The sequence below is a fragment of the Protopterus annectens genome, chromosome 3.part0 (assembly GCF_019279795.1).
Source record: "Protopterus annectens isolate FY-2018-M chromosome 3.part0, PAN1.0, whole genome shotgun sequence".
NCBI lineage: Eukaryota > Metazoa > Chordata > Ceratodontiformes > Protopteridae > Protopterus > Protopterus annectens.
This window is the reverse complement of record NC_056731.1, coordinates 1,118,703,093-1,118,718,593: the sequence shown is the minus strand read 5'-3', so window position 1 is coordinate 1,118,718,593 and position 15,501 is coordinate 1,118,703,093. Positions and strand designations below refer to the sequence as shown.

Sequence of the window (15,501 nt, the reverse complement as noted above, 5' to 3'; positions counted from 1 at the left end):
AGTCCCAGTGGCAGCCACCCTAGGCGAGGCCTGTACAGCATCAAAACCACATTGCAATGTGCTACCCAGATGCTTACCCACCTGTTCAGAAACATGTACTAAATCTTGCAACTCTTTACAATCAATACCTACTGCCAGAGCATCAACCTTAGATTTCAATTGAAAGGAGATAGTTTTTGGTATTTCATGTGTGAAAACTGGCACCATTCAGAGCATAGCAAAGAGTGGAGAAGAAGTATAAACTTTTTCCCATCTATCCAAGGCCCTAGCCTTGTCTGTTCTTAACAACAGAAGCCTTAACAACCTTAGGCCCTGGCTAATAGTTTCTGGGTCTGCCCTAGGACTCTTAAAAGATACTTATGAACCAGGCACCCTGTAATACCTATCCGCTTAACAGGAGCAGGAGGCAGATTAGAAGCCTCCTCTGTAAAAGCATCTTCACTACATCAAACAGGAGGTATAGCCAAAAGGCTATGCTGGGGGTAATCAGAGAGAGAAGAAGCCTCTGTAAACATCCACCCACCCAAAACAGGAGGTATAGCCAAAAGAAGCTGCTGGGGTAAAACAGAAATTCCTAAGCCTTTTCCTGGAATCAGAGAAAGTCCCTCCTCCCACTAAAATGCTCCTCAATGATGAAGAGTTTCTGAAAAGAAAAATCCTCAGGAGGAGTAGCAGAAGGAGTAGAATCATCCACATCAGAATCAGAATAAGGGAGTACTCCTGCAAGTCTTCAGCCGAAGACTATGAAACATCTGAAGCTTACTCAAAACCCCCCAGCTCAGGCACCACCCTAGGTCTCTTAGCAGGAGGGGCATAGAACCCTAATCAAAGTAATCAAATCTTCTGCCATTTTAAGCATATGCTTCTTACCTGAACCTGAAAGGGGGGTACAACACCAGCTGAGCTAAACCTGGCCTGCCTAGCCACCTATAGTAACCTGATAAGCCAACTCAGCCTCACTTGCCTCCTGAGAGGACACATCTTGCAATAATAAGGTCTCACCCTGGGAACGGTACAGGCGGTTCTTCTAGCCAAACTTAACTGCCTTGTCCTACCGCTTCCCAAAGACTAACCTTGCACAATCCAACCTTCTCTTTATAGTGCGTTTATTAAATCTAGCACAAGAGCGACAGCCAACAACGTCGTGCTCAGGCCCTAAGCAAGGAATACACAGTATGATAATCTCTATGGTATCTGTTTCCCACAAGATTATTAACTTTTTCTGACATCCGGTAAATGACTGGATATTCGGGCCGACCGTGGACAGCGGACTACCCAAGTGTCAGGACTGCAGCAATGTGAGATGAAGAACATCTGCCTTTCAACAAACTTTCACTGGGACATTGTGACCCACTTCTTACCAAAGTCCTGAACCCCTACAACTTCTACTTGCCAACAAGCAGGTAAAGAATGGGAGAGTTAAGGAATCTGATACTTAAAAAATCAGAAGCAGCTGCTTTGTGCATTAGAGAAAGTTGCTCACCCTAGGCCAAATGATTAGGAACAATGAAGATAAGTAAGGGATAAATTAAATGCAGCTGTTTAATTTGGTTCCTAAAAGTGTATCTGTACTTTGTTAGTGTCAAAAGACCAACCACCTTTTGGTTTTAAGAGTTCAAGAATGTCTCCAAACAAAATATCTTCAGGCGGAGCCTCTGGGGGACCCTTCTCCATCAAAATCAGTGTCCTCCATGACAGATTCTTGAGTCCTCCATGACAGATTCTTGAGGGGAGTGTGTTTCCTTTTACATGTTCTCTTTCGGTGAACCTCATCAATGGGATTTGTCTGGTGAGGTATCAGAACTGTTAGGGGATGGGCTGACTGTCCCAGTGGAATCGAAGAACAAGGCTCAGATCAAAGACCTGGGGGAGGTAGACTGATCTGATTCAAGCAGGGTAGGGATGTCTTTTCACTAGGTAAACAGAAAGCCCTCTTCACAATCTCGAAGGAAAAGTGCTTACAGGAGACCAAAGACAGCAGTATCGGAGCTGACATCTCCTAAATTGCTGGCCCCCAAAACCTTGTAAGCACTTCAGCTGAGGATAGATTTGGACCTGAACTGTCAAGAGCTTAAGCTCTGAGGGGCAGGGATGGCTCTGATAACTTTTGAGTTGACTCTGGTCTCCTGGATCTGGCACCAATGCTTTGGCTCAGAGAATCCTCAGGCTCCAAAAGGCTCTGAGCCAGATGGCTCAGGGAAGTGACCAGAGTCAAAGAATGAACTGTCTTCAGATCTGATGAGGACACCGCCAGGGATCTCTGATCCAAGGGCTCCAAAACAGCAGGTCAGACTTGAGAAGGAGAGACTATAGGGTGACTAGTGACAGGCAGACTCACGGATCTGATGGGAGACAGAGAAGGGATTACCCCCATCTGGATCTGACCTCTGAGAATTTTCCTCATCATCCTATCTACTTAAGCCTCGGACAAACTCCTGGAAGACCTGAGAGTTGAGGCAGTGGATTGGTGGCTAAAGTGCTTGTGAGGAGACACCAGCAAGAAGGGAGACGCGAGCTAAGAAGTTGTCAGATCTGGTAAAGTAAGAGATTACCAGATCTGCAGTGATTCTTATTTCAGAGCAGAGGGATCCAAATTGGTCAGATCCAAGTTTTTTGATACTTTTGGAAGTGGCTCTGAGGAAGAAGCCAAAGATGTTGTAAGATCCAGAGATTTCTTCCTAGAGTCTTTGTACTTGGGAGCCAAGTTAGCTTTCTCTTTGTCAGATTTCTTTCAGGGGGTTTGAGCCCCAGCTTAAACAGGGGAAGAAGGAGAAGGCCCTTCAAAACAAGCTTATTTCATCTGTCTGTCTTTGAGTGCCCTGCAGTTGGATCCAGCACAAATGGTGCAACCTGCATTTAAATGAGTAGCACCCAAGCAATAAACACATTCTTTGCAGGCATCCATATTGGGTATTTTGTGCCCACAGGTGATGCATTTCTTTAAGCCAATTTGTTTATCAACCATCCTAGCATACCTAAAGAAAGGAAAGGCCCATGGGAAAAAAAAACTGTAAAAAAAATTAGAGGAAATACTGTTTTTATTTTATTTTTTTTTATTTTGAGAATAGGAAAAACTACCAACAACAGTACGCAAAAATACCTTTAAAAGGGAAGGAAGAGGACAGAAAGAAGGCAATGTGCCAGCAAAGGTTGTTGAGTCTTTCGGCTTTTCCCGGTTAGGGGGCACCACAGCGGAACTCCAGTCCGCTAATGATTGGCAGAAGATTTTTACATGCCGAGTTGCCAGCCCTGACGCACAACCTTCATCAAAGGTAGACCCATTCACGCACGTCTCCACACAGAAGACACTCTAGCTGAGAATCGAACAGGACGTCTTACTGTGAGGCGACAATGCTAACGCAGCACCACCACTAAAAGTCACAAAGGGAGACTTCCAAAAGATACTTACTGTAAAAAAGGAAGGAAGGTGACAGAAAAACTAGTAAATAAGGAGAAAAATTTTGTAAAGAACTCACTGTTTAACCCAAAAAAAAAGCACTAACAGCTCAAGAGCGAGAGAATCTGTGTCTGTAGTGATATGGTGGCAAACGAGATCTGATGTATGTTAGGCTGGCATGAACGCATTAGAGACTCATCAGATGGGGAGTGAATGAAAATGATGACATTGGACGCAAGCATTTATGTAAAGCTATTTATAAAGATAATACATGGGCATTAATAACAGTGCTAATAATGCAGTCAATTAAATGCTCAGTGGTGACAATGCAACACATATGATTCTGATATCAATGTTCATCTATTCAATAGCACTTTTATTTTAAAGTGAAAGCTGCATGATTATCACAATGTCAGATATGTTTGGAGAATTCAATCTTTATTAACCCTTAGGGCTCTGGCACTCCACATCCTCAGCTCTACAAATAAAACTTACCCGGGCTAGCACTGCACCACCCCTACCCATGATACCCTGCACCTCTCTCTTCAATTTCTAGTTTCTAAGCTAAAGGCATCAAAACTACAGAACAAATAAACTTTTTTCAATAGAAACAGGGGTGGGGGTGGAATAGTTAAAGACCGAATTCTCCAACCAGATGCAACATTATATTAAGTAAATAAACTTATTATCTTCTGAGAAGATTCTGTCTTTGTTAATCTTTAGAACAGTGGCCCTAGATGATCCTCCTGCATGGCCGGCCTACTGAAACATACTCCTGATCACTGCAGCTTCAAAGGAAGATCTAATTCTAGAGGTGACATGCTAGCCATAACATTTAGTAAAAATGTTTGATAAGGACTGAGTTGAGGTTACACAAATGTTCTCTAAAGATCCTTTACATAAAAATGCTACTAAGATACCTAGAGCTCTAGCTAAATGAGCCTTACGGAAGCCTGATAATACATTTATTATAAACAAATTAAGCTGATGACTAGAAAGCAAATGAGCCAGACATAGCTTTGTGCCCTTTTTGCCCTAGCTTCTGTGAAACAAAGGAAACAAATAACTAATTATCCTTCCTGAAGGTCTTTGTCTTGTCTACATAATACCCAAGCACCATGGGACATCCATAAGATGCAACAAGGACTAGTCCTGATTAGAAAAATTCTTGCAGAGCACTAAGGTTAGACACTGTAGAAATCTTTGGCATAAACAAGGGCTTGGTCCTCAAACAAATCATTTTTCTAATGATAACCACATAAGGAAGGTTAACACACAAGCCAGGGTACCTTTTTGGTTAGGCTTGTATAGGCCCTAGGGCCGACACCCTTGTACCTACCTATGAACAAGATCTGTAACTCAGAGATCCTTCTGACTGAAGTTATAGCTACTAAGATGAAGGTTTCCATTCACAACATTCAAATCTTCAGGTGCTGCTCATTCAGATGGAGAGTTGGTTTGTCCAAAATGAAAGGTAAACATGGGAGAGGGAGGAGCAGGCCCTTACTAGAGAGCAAAGAAGAGTATGCACTGTAAGAAAGTCTTTACACACTAAAGGAAGCTAGAGGTAAATCTGTCCAGCAAGAAAGTTGGATATGACAGACAAATGTACCTTCTCTGACAATCAGCTTAAGCCCCAATCAAAAACTTTTCACAAATACTGATGAATCATACAAGTGGAAGTAAAAACAGATCCAGGTTGTGGAAGGCAGTCCAGACCTGAAAATCTCTTCCATTTGTGTCCGTGCATCTTTTGAATAAAGGGTTTCTAAAATGACGACAAAGTATCCACTGCTCTGTTCCCTATACATCAATGGAAGTAAAGTAGCCAAACTGTTCACTTCAGAGCCCAAAGGGACATATCTGCCCAACAGAAGAATGAGGCAGGAGAATATTTTTCATAGGCAGCCTGAGAAGAGGCTCCTTGGGCAAAAACAAGGCTTTTAAAAATCAGCTTGGTCTTGGGAAGGCCTGCACTCTGGATGCATTTCATTATTAGAGGAAATGAAGTAAAGGATAAAGTAACCCCTAGGGCCAGTCCTGGAAAATGTGCCCCTTGCTCTGTTCTTTGGGGGGAGAGATAAGACAGAAAAAAAAATTCTGTTATTTGGACCTGGTTGGCAAATCAACCAATATGCAAACTCAAAAACACTTCTTCAAGAAAAACACTGTGACAATGGCCAGACTGAGTGTCCACTCATACGGCATTAACAGACAGTGGTTGAGATTGTCCACAACAGATATGGCTACTGCATAAATTTGCACAACTGCTAGAAAATGGTTACTTGACAGAAACAGATCCTATATTATGACCGCTTTTTCTGGCATATAGCGTAAGATCCCATTCTGTTGTTTGTTGACATTCAAGATTACAGCCATATTGCCTGAAAGAATGGCCAGTGGAAGAACAATGATGTACATTTGGAGAAGTAAACAATTTTGAAAAGTGAAAATAAAAATGCAGTGAACTGAATTTCTTACTTTGAGTGCATAACAATTATTCCATAACTGCACAAATTATAGCTATAAGCACTGCAAACAAAGCATCTAAAAATTAGAGCTATTGAACCACTAACATTTTTAAGTGAGAGATTAAAGATTACTCTTTTAACAGTTAAATTAATCTAATCTTACTGTTAATCTTAACTCACAATACATACAAGTGCTTTACAACAATAAACTTAGTAAATAAAGAAACTGAAAGGTGTTTGAACTGTGCAGTACATACAACAAAACCAGCAATCTTGGAAAACAGAATAATAGAAAAATCTGAAGATGTTTAGTGCTTTATTTCAAAACCTTTAAATACAATAAGTCACAAACTGATCTCATCCTTTTCAACTTTTCAAGATTAATTTTTAATCTTTTTAATCTCAAGGCTTTTTAACCAGTTAATTGTATTAGCTAACTGGATTAATCAACAACCCTAATAAAAAAATAGAAATAGTGAGCACACCAACTCACAACACAAAGCATGAAACAATTTTTGCAAAGCAGGTCCCAGACCCATGTATCCCATTACATGAGTGCCCCTCCAACAAGCTATCTCTAAATATACTATGTTCAAAACTGAACAATCTCAGAGTTAAAGGGAATTAAAGGCGAATCAAAAGCGAATTTAAAAATTCATGTTGTAACAACACTGAAATAATACTCTAAGCTTCTCAGTTAGTCATGTCCCAAGTCAAAATTTGAAAAAACAAAACGACAAAAAGGCAATAAAATAAAACACTTTTTAACAAAAAAACAACTGGTAAACGCTTTCATTCACACAGAACTTCTTCTATGACATCAAAGGCAGTGGAAATGGCCCCAGTTGTGAGGCGTAAAATACTCCAGCCACAACTGGAATCTTCGTCTTCTTTTTTTCCAGGACTACCCCTGCCATATCGCAGTATCAGAAGGAAGTCCCACGATTTAGACAGCTACAGAGGGAGCCAGAAGAGGAAGGAGCCGCTGCTATCCAACCAAAACAGAACTATCAAGAAAATGTGGGGTTTGGAACATTTCCAGCTACAGTTTAACAGCAGCAGAAGAGTCGCCGCTGACTAAAGGTTTGACTTTTGTTCTCACTACTGGGGCTGATATTACAGAACTGCTTGTTGAGTTTTGTCTGTTTGCACGTAATTTAGCATTAAAATTAATGTTTGGTAATACTGGTGAAAATAATGAAGTCAAATTATTTAAAAAAGCCTAGTATATTTGTACCAGCACTGCTTCCTGCTGTTGAAGTTTTTTTTATCAGGCTGTGAAAATAACTTGTATGAGTTTTTTAGTCACAAGGAACTGAACAGGCACAATAGCTCAGATAATTTAACTAAAAGTGAACGACAAGCTATGTTAGAAATGCAATGCAATACAAATATTGTTATTCGTCCAGCAGATAAGGGGGGGAACGGTAGTTGTTCTTGATTCAACTTACTATCATGATAGTATGCTTACTATGCTTAGTGATTTTAACACTTATGTTAGTATTGATGCAGTAATGGTGCATGACTTGATATGTAGACTTGACAACTGTTTACTAGAATGTTTAAATTTAGGGGTTGTTACCAAGAAACTGGGAAGAATCTTCCAGCTGTTAAGCAAAAAGCAGTTCAAGATTCAGCTTTGATACAAGAGATAGCTTAGAGTAACTTGGGGGAAAAATTTAATTAAATGTACTCAGAGGTGATTAAAATAAATGATACACTGAATTAGGATACTGACTCAAATAACAAAAAACTGGAAAAATAGAAGCTTTAAATAGGTACTCAGATGAACTGAGAAAACTACAAAAATCACTGGATGAAATGAAGAAAAAGGCTGAGTAGGAGATATTTCAGGAAGAGCTGTTTCAAAAAACTGTAGAGTTAGAAGACATACTGCACAGAGAAAACCTGAGATTGTCGGCTATACCACAGAAATTTAAAAGGAAAAGACTGTATTAATGTTATGAAAACACAAATAAACATCTGGATTGATATTCCATATCAAGATTTGTTAATTGAAAGGGCAGATCTAATAAATGTTCCAAACCTGGCCATGAGAATGCAGCCAAGACCTCTATTAGATACACTCATACCAACAGAAAGAGTTGATTCTTACAAACTTGTAGCAGAAGGGAAAATTGTAAAAACTGAAGACTGCACAGTGTTTGTGGAAAATGATTACTTATTGTACACCAGGCAAAACAAAAGAACATTTATCTCAGGAGTCAAGAAATGCCAAGTGGCAGGTATAAGATTCAAGCTGCTGTATCCAACTGTCTTTAGAATATTTCTTCATGGAGGATCAAAGACATTTTGATGTAGAACCAGCTAAGGAGGAAATACCAAAGTTTATCATGCAAAAAGTGAGCCATCAAGCAGAAAGTGACTCTGTTTCTCATCATTCTGACAATAAAGCTCACAGAGACTTTGCCGGTGAAACCTTTTCCACTGTTCCAATAGAAAAGACCTGAGAGACAGAAAAAAGCACAAGGGTTGACTAAAGGAATAAAATGTACCTTGGACTTGAACCAGACTCTGGTGTTGGAAGAAGGAGATGAAAAGGAAGAAAACCAGCTATTGAAATTAGTGAATAAATATGAGATTATAATGCATCACTCACATTTGTGAAATATTGCTCGGCAAGAAAAGGTGGCTCAGAAAAACTGGACCTTTGTTGACTTGTGGGTAGATTGTACAGCATATACACCCTCTTTGTTATTAAGCTTTAGAAGGATACTAAAATAAAAAGTTGCTAAGTAAAAAAATGTTTTGTGCTTAATAGTATTTTTATAAAATATTCCATGATCTAAACTGCATATTTTATAGTAAAGCAGTTTTGCATTCTGTGTAATCAGGAATAATTTAAATCTGGGAGTGCCAGTGACTTTCAGTGACCACTGCATGTGATAGATATTAACATCAACACATACTTTTTTAGTTGTAAAAAATATAAGCTTTATAATGCATAAGATAAAGAAAAGCAGAACAAAAGCAAATTTAAGTTAATATGCTGTGTTCTTGGGCTGCTGGGTTGGGGTGGGGTGCAACAAAACAGCACTGATGACATCATATACAGAGTTGACATGTTTTCTCTTATTTGCACAAAGATGGGTACCTGGATTTATGCCCTTGGCTTAAACTAGAAAACTAGTGTCTTCTGTAAGCAAGTAGGCTTGAAAAATAAAATAAAATAATGAAAGCAGTGAGAAGTGCTAAGATTCTTTTATTTGCAATGATATTAGCTTGTTTTCTTTTTGTTCCATTTAGCAAATGTTCAGTGGGAGTCAAGAAGTGAGCAGCTGAAGGCAGTTGTACATTCAATTCTGTTCTGACTGAAAGTGACAAACATTCCTTTATGCATCTGCAGAGTTGTTAGCATTTTTTTCCCCTCACTGCTGACTATGCTTTCATGTAAATGAGCTGCCTACAAGTGCAAGCTATTAATCTGGAGAGTTCTGAGCATTTTTTGCTGAGGGAAAAATACAATTTAAAGGTACAAGGGCAAGCAGTAAAGTAAAAGCTAAAATCTGAAATCACTGAAAGTGAGTAAGTGATAGCAACTTCCCTATGAGCCTTAATATGTTAATATATTTAACAGAACAGTGTAGAATTTAGATTTATTTTAAGATAGTGAGTGCATTTTTTTCTTAAGGCTAAAATGTAATGCTATCTGAAAGCATACAAGCTGTTTCTCACATCTGGGTGGGAAATGGAGATAAGAAAAGAACAGATACCAATCAATGTAGGTGGGAGCACAGACTGTAACATATGCTTTAGCATGGGTACCCTTAATTTTAGGCTAGGTAATGGCATGTGGGTGCAGCTGTCAATTTGGAGCAATTGCTCCTATCTGAAGGGTTAAACTTAATTTTCTGAACATGTACATAGTTTTGTGTGTTTGCTTAATAGGTTATGAGTGTGCTTGAAGAATGTATTTAGCTTTTTGTTTGAGGGTTTTCATTAAAGCAAAAAGTCTTGAAAAAATGTGACAATTTCAAATAGAGATGACAAGAAACAACTGTTTAAAATATCAGCTTGCCAAATTTTAGTGTGTGCATGTAAATCAAAAGTGAAGCTTTTATGTGTAATAGCTGGGAACAATAACGTTTTATCATTATAGCTCTTCTATCCTTATTACCTTGCAACATAAATGGTCTTACAGGTATATACAAAAACATAAGATTATTGAATTATACTAAGAAATGCAGAGTGCAATGCTTCAGGAGATACATACGGGAATAAATGAGCATGTGACTTTGATAAAGAAAGGATTTCAGGATGAATATACAGCAGAATATTAGGGACAAAAGGAAATGAGAGCAATTAAACTAACTGCTAGAGGAGCCGTAATAGTGCTAGAAGAGGGAAAAAGATAATAATGGTAGATCTGTGGTAGTAAGTGGCTAATGTAAAGGAGGAGGATTATGCTGGCTTGCATTTATATTCCACCTAAAACTGCTATTATGGAGCTTAAGAAAAAATAGCGAAATGATCAGCTTTCAGCAGGGAATATTAGGCGGGGGGGGGACTGAAATTAATTTGCAACACTGCGGATGCATCTCGGACACCTAGATTGGAAACGCAACAAAAGAGGGTAGCCTTCTAAAGTAATATATGCAAACATTTTGTATGAAAGACATGAATTCAGTGGGAGGAACTCAGACCGAATTTACATATTTTCCCCAAGGTACAATAACTGTGCTAGAAATTATATTTCACAGGAACATATGCATTTAATAAAAAACTTCAATACATACCCCTTAACTATTTCAGAACATAAACAAATAAAACTAAAATAAAAATGTAGGGTAATGAAGTATAAATGAGACACTGTTGCTTTCCCACCTACTTGCTAAAAAAGGGGGATTTAAGGAATGGGCAGTGGAAATTATTTGAGAATTATTAAGGAAAATAGAAATTTTTTTCAGAAGTTATAAGCTGAGTGGGATAAAATGAAAATGGAGATTAAAAATAGAACAGAAATAAACAAAAAATAGGTATGGCTAAGAAGTAATAGGATTTATTTATTGGGTCTGACAAAGGTTAAAGTATGTAGAATAAAGGGAATCTCACAGAACAAAAGGATGCACTACAGTGCGCTAAAGAGAAAATAAGGATTCATCTGGATAATATGCATGAGTTTAGAAAGATTGCTGTTAAGCAACAATTTTTTTGATAATAACTCAAGATCACAAAAACTTTTAGCACAACAACTTATGCAACCAAAAGTAGAATGGGCTGTTGCCAATCTTAGGGAGCCTATAATAAGAAAAATAACCAGAGATCTTGTAGAGATATTAGAGATATTTCAGAAATGTTAGGAAATTTTATATAAAGCAGAGAAATATGGAAATCAAGAAGGAGCACAAATGGAAATATTTATAGAAGACTTAAGTTTGCCAAGGTAAGTGGTAAATGACACTCAGCAATTAACAGTTATAGGAGGAGATCAGAAAAACAGTGAAGTATAATCAATCTGCAGGAGTGCCTCAAGGAACAACTGTGGAAGTTTGCAAGAAAGTGATAAAAATCTGGAACTTTTTAATAGTATTTTAAGAGGAGGAGAAGTACCAACATCTTGGAAGAAAGCTGTGGTGGCTGTAAAACTTAAAGACGGTAAAGACCTGTCAGACCCAGTTTACTATTCACCCATTTCAATTTTAAACTGTGACTGTAAAGTGTTTATGTCTATAACAGCTAAAAGAATGGCAAAAATGTTGCCAAATTTAATAGATATGGATCAATGTGGCTTTATGGATGGGAAGGAAACATTTGGGTTGTCTATCAATAATCTGCAACACAGGTGGTTGGAGTCCACCTGTGCAATTCCTTCATCCCGAATATCGGACTGTCAAAAAACAATATTACCAACTGTCCAAACTTGCCTCCCTTCTGGAACCACTGTAATGTCTGTTCCTAGCTACAGAACCATAGAGAGTTTCAGGGTTCGGTATTTATTTCAGTTATCCCAGTATTCCAAGTTTTGTGGAATGTCTTCGGAAACTGGCAGACTCAACCATCTGTGTGGCAGGTTACTGACAGAAACCAAACAACTGACAACATTAATAGAATGATGATGATAGACAGGGAAGCAGAATGCAAGAAAATACCAATGTTGGTAGGTCTTGACACAGAGAAAGCATTTAAAAGAGTAAGCTGGGATTTTATGAGTATGGCAATGATAGCATTTGCATTTCCTGATACAATAATTACATTCATTAGGAGGCTATACGAAAAAATGGCATCAAGAATTAATGTAACAGGGTTCCTCTATGATAAGTTGTGTCTGAACAGAGGGACCAGGCAGGGATGTCCTCTTTCCCCTTTGTTATTTGCTTTATATTTACAGCCAAATGCAAAGAAAATAAGGGAATCAGAAATAAGAGGATATAACTGGTATGGTATTCAAGACAAGCTGGCTTTATCTGCAGGGCATCTCAGTGTTGTGGAACATTCTGAGACAGTTTCAAGACTTTCAGGGCTATAAAATTAATGAAGATAAAACAAAGGCTATAACCGTAAATTCTGTACCCACACATGAACTGGATCAGCAATACACATATTTATGGGGACATGACAGGATGAAGTGTTTAGGATTATGGATTAAAAAGGCTTCTTTGATGTAGACATATTTTAGAACTATACAACTATTTATTTATTTAACTTCTGTTTACTGGAAAAGTCCAACTGGAACAGAACCCATTTTCAGTGTAGTGGGGAGGAATGTTCCAGACACGTGTTTGGAATGTGGGAGGAAACCCACACAAATGCAGGAAGGACATGCATACTCCGCACAGAAGGCACCCCAGCAAAGAATCAAACTGGAGAACCTCTTGCTGTGAGGTGACAATGCTGACTGCTGCACCACTACGCTGCCCGGTTAAGGCTGTTATATATAACACAATCAGAAAGTTATAATTCAAAGTGGAAAAGGATAACTACAGCGATAATAACAATGATAATGATGGCGGAGGATCAAGAAATAAGGGGAGAGTAGGATTTTGGATGCAGTTCCTTAAAGAGAATAGCAAACAGACATACAGAATAGGGTCTACATCACATAGTCGAAGTTACAAAACTTTGACTAAAGATAAAAAATAAAAAGAAGTAAAAACAAAATAAACTGTTGTAAGAAGGGGGGCAAACCCCCCTGACACCCCCGAGACCCCCCGCTACTTACATATACCAACTCTGAGATCGCACCACATTGAAATGAATGGAAAAATCCCTTACGGAGATTTCCATTTAAACACTCGAACTTGTACAAGTTTGAACTTATGGTCTCGACCATATGGGGTTCGAACTTGTACAAGTTCGACTACGTGACAGGAACCCTTCAGAATTTTATATTCATAAAGTAGATAAAAATACTCTAAGAACTAAGTCAACACAAGAATGGAGAAAGGAGATTTTACTGACAGGGATGACCAAGTAGGGGTACAGAGAATAGGCAAGGGGGGCTGGAATTTGCTGGAGAAAACTGCAAAGGATCTAAGGTACTGGGAGCAAACAACTAGAGAGGGAAAGATAACAGAATGGAATGAGGGCAAGAAGACATCTGGAATGCGGGCTAGAGATGGTCTTACCTACCAAGGATTTATATCAGAGTGGAGGCAAAGAGAAAGGGATAGGTGAATCCTAAGTGAAAGACCTGTGCTAGATGAATTTTTACTTGAATTCAGAGCAGTATATGCTGTTAAAAAAGGACAATTGGTGCAGCATTTAAAATACTGCATGACAGCTGTAAAAAAACAATCAAACTAGGTTAGAAAAGACTGGGAAGAGAGACTGGATAAGCAATTTAAAAGGAAACAATGGCAGGACATATGTATCGCTGCAAAGTATGCAACAAAGTCTAGAATGTTTAGGATTTTTACTTGGAAGTGTTTGCATACTTACTTTTATACCCAAAGTAATCTTCAAAGAATCAAATTAATAATTCTGAGAGAGAGCACAGACTCTGAGGCATAGAGGGATAAAATCCAAACACAACCAGAGTCTGAATAGTATGTAAGGTGCTGAACAGCCAGACGAGGAAAGTGGGAATGAACAGCTAATGTCAGCTTGTCCATCTTCTGAGGAGGGATTTGTGGTTTTGGTCAGCCGATTGCCACCACGCAAGCAGAGCCTTATGTGACACCAACAAGGCCAGGACTAAGGGCAATAGCTTACCAATCCCAAATTGGTGATAATACCTCAGAGTCTGAATGGAAGCTTATACACACACAGACCGGAAGCAGAACACCCTGCCATTATGTGGGTGTTCATGTCAGCCACTGTGAGCTATGGGCCTTGTAGAAATATTCTCAAGACTGGAATGCCAGCTAGGTCACTGATCACTTCCCTGGTTGCCTGGATCATGGCCCCTTTTTTCATCTTTCACTCCCATGGTTGCCTGGATCATGGCCCCTTTTTTCATCTTTCACCTCTGTGCTCAACTTACACAAACAATGGTTGAACAAACGTGTTCATGACTACTGGGAAACTTGATGGTCAGCAGGGAAAGAAAAATAATTCTGAGATGGAAATTCAGGGAAAGCTTTAGCTTAATTTCTGACCAATGCACAATTATATACATACATACATATAGATAGATAGATACATGCACATTGAAATGGATCTGACTCCTTCCCCTCAACACAAACACACACAAAATAAAACTCTGTTATTTGTGAGAATGAGACAAATTGCTCCACATACTCCCTTTAACCAGAACAAATGAAATTAGTTGCAAAGTAAAGATATTACATTTTGTGATTACAACAGAAACAAAGCATTTTTGGTCCATTTTCTTGATTCTGCTACTCCCTGAAATTCATTCTCTCATACATGGGTGCAAGAAATGGGTTTCCACACACAGGATTTCTGCAGCAGTACACAAAAAAGCAGTCTTTTGTGCAAACACACAATGAACACAAATTGAAATAAGCATTTCTACAGGAAGGCAAGCTCGGTCAACACCTATGTGGGAGGTACTGCCCCCCCACTCCCTTACTCCAAGGTTGTTGCAACTCAAAAAAAAAAAAAAAAAGCAATAATTAAAAAAAATAATACATTTCTTGCTATGTCTGTAAATGCCACAAACTTAGAAAAAGAATAACGCAGGCGTATCAACCTAAAACAAGTTACTAATGTTTGTAGTGAGTATCGGAATGCAAGAAAATAATGCAATCGTGCAACCCATCTCAAGAAAATTAAAAATAAGCAATCTATCTTAAACAACAATATGAGAAACCATTGCTTTTAGTCAAAACTGTCTGAAAGCTATGCCACGTTTCAGTGCCTGGCCTGTCCATTTCAAGTTCACTCTGTAATACCCAAATATATTTCTAAGGCACCACTATTGGACACACATTCTGTAAATGTCAATTTACATATGCATGCTAATAAACTATATAATGCTGAAGATAAATTTTTTTCAAAAGGTTTGCAATTCCTGACTTCTGTTCTTAAAATCAAAGAATCATCTAAATTATCAGAATGCTCTCCTTTAACAAATAATCCAAAATAGAGTATACCAAGTTTTTACCTGCGACTCCTTTTTATTCGCCTTTTGTATTAACCACTTCAATTTTTTTTAAAGAATTTACAAAAGTCAACAAGATTAAGTGATTTACAAATATAAAATTGACA

General features: G+C 38.4%; 1 protein-coding gene across 1 annotated transcript in view; it reads right to left on the bottom strand.

Moving 5' to 3' along the window:
* Positions 1-15,501, bottom strand: part of OSBPL1A (oxysterol binding protein like 1A) — a gene marked incomplete in the record, with an annotated part of 2,690,541 nt that overhangs the window by 1,131,459 nt on the left and 1,543,581 nt on the right.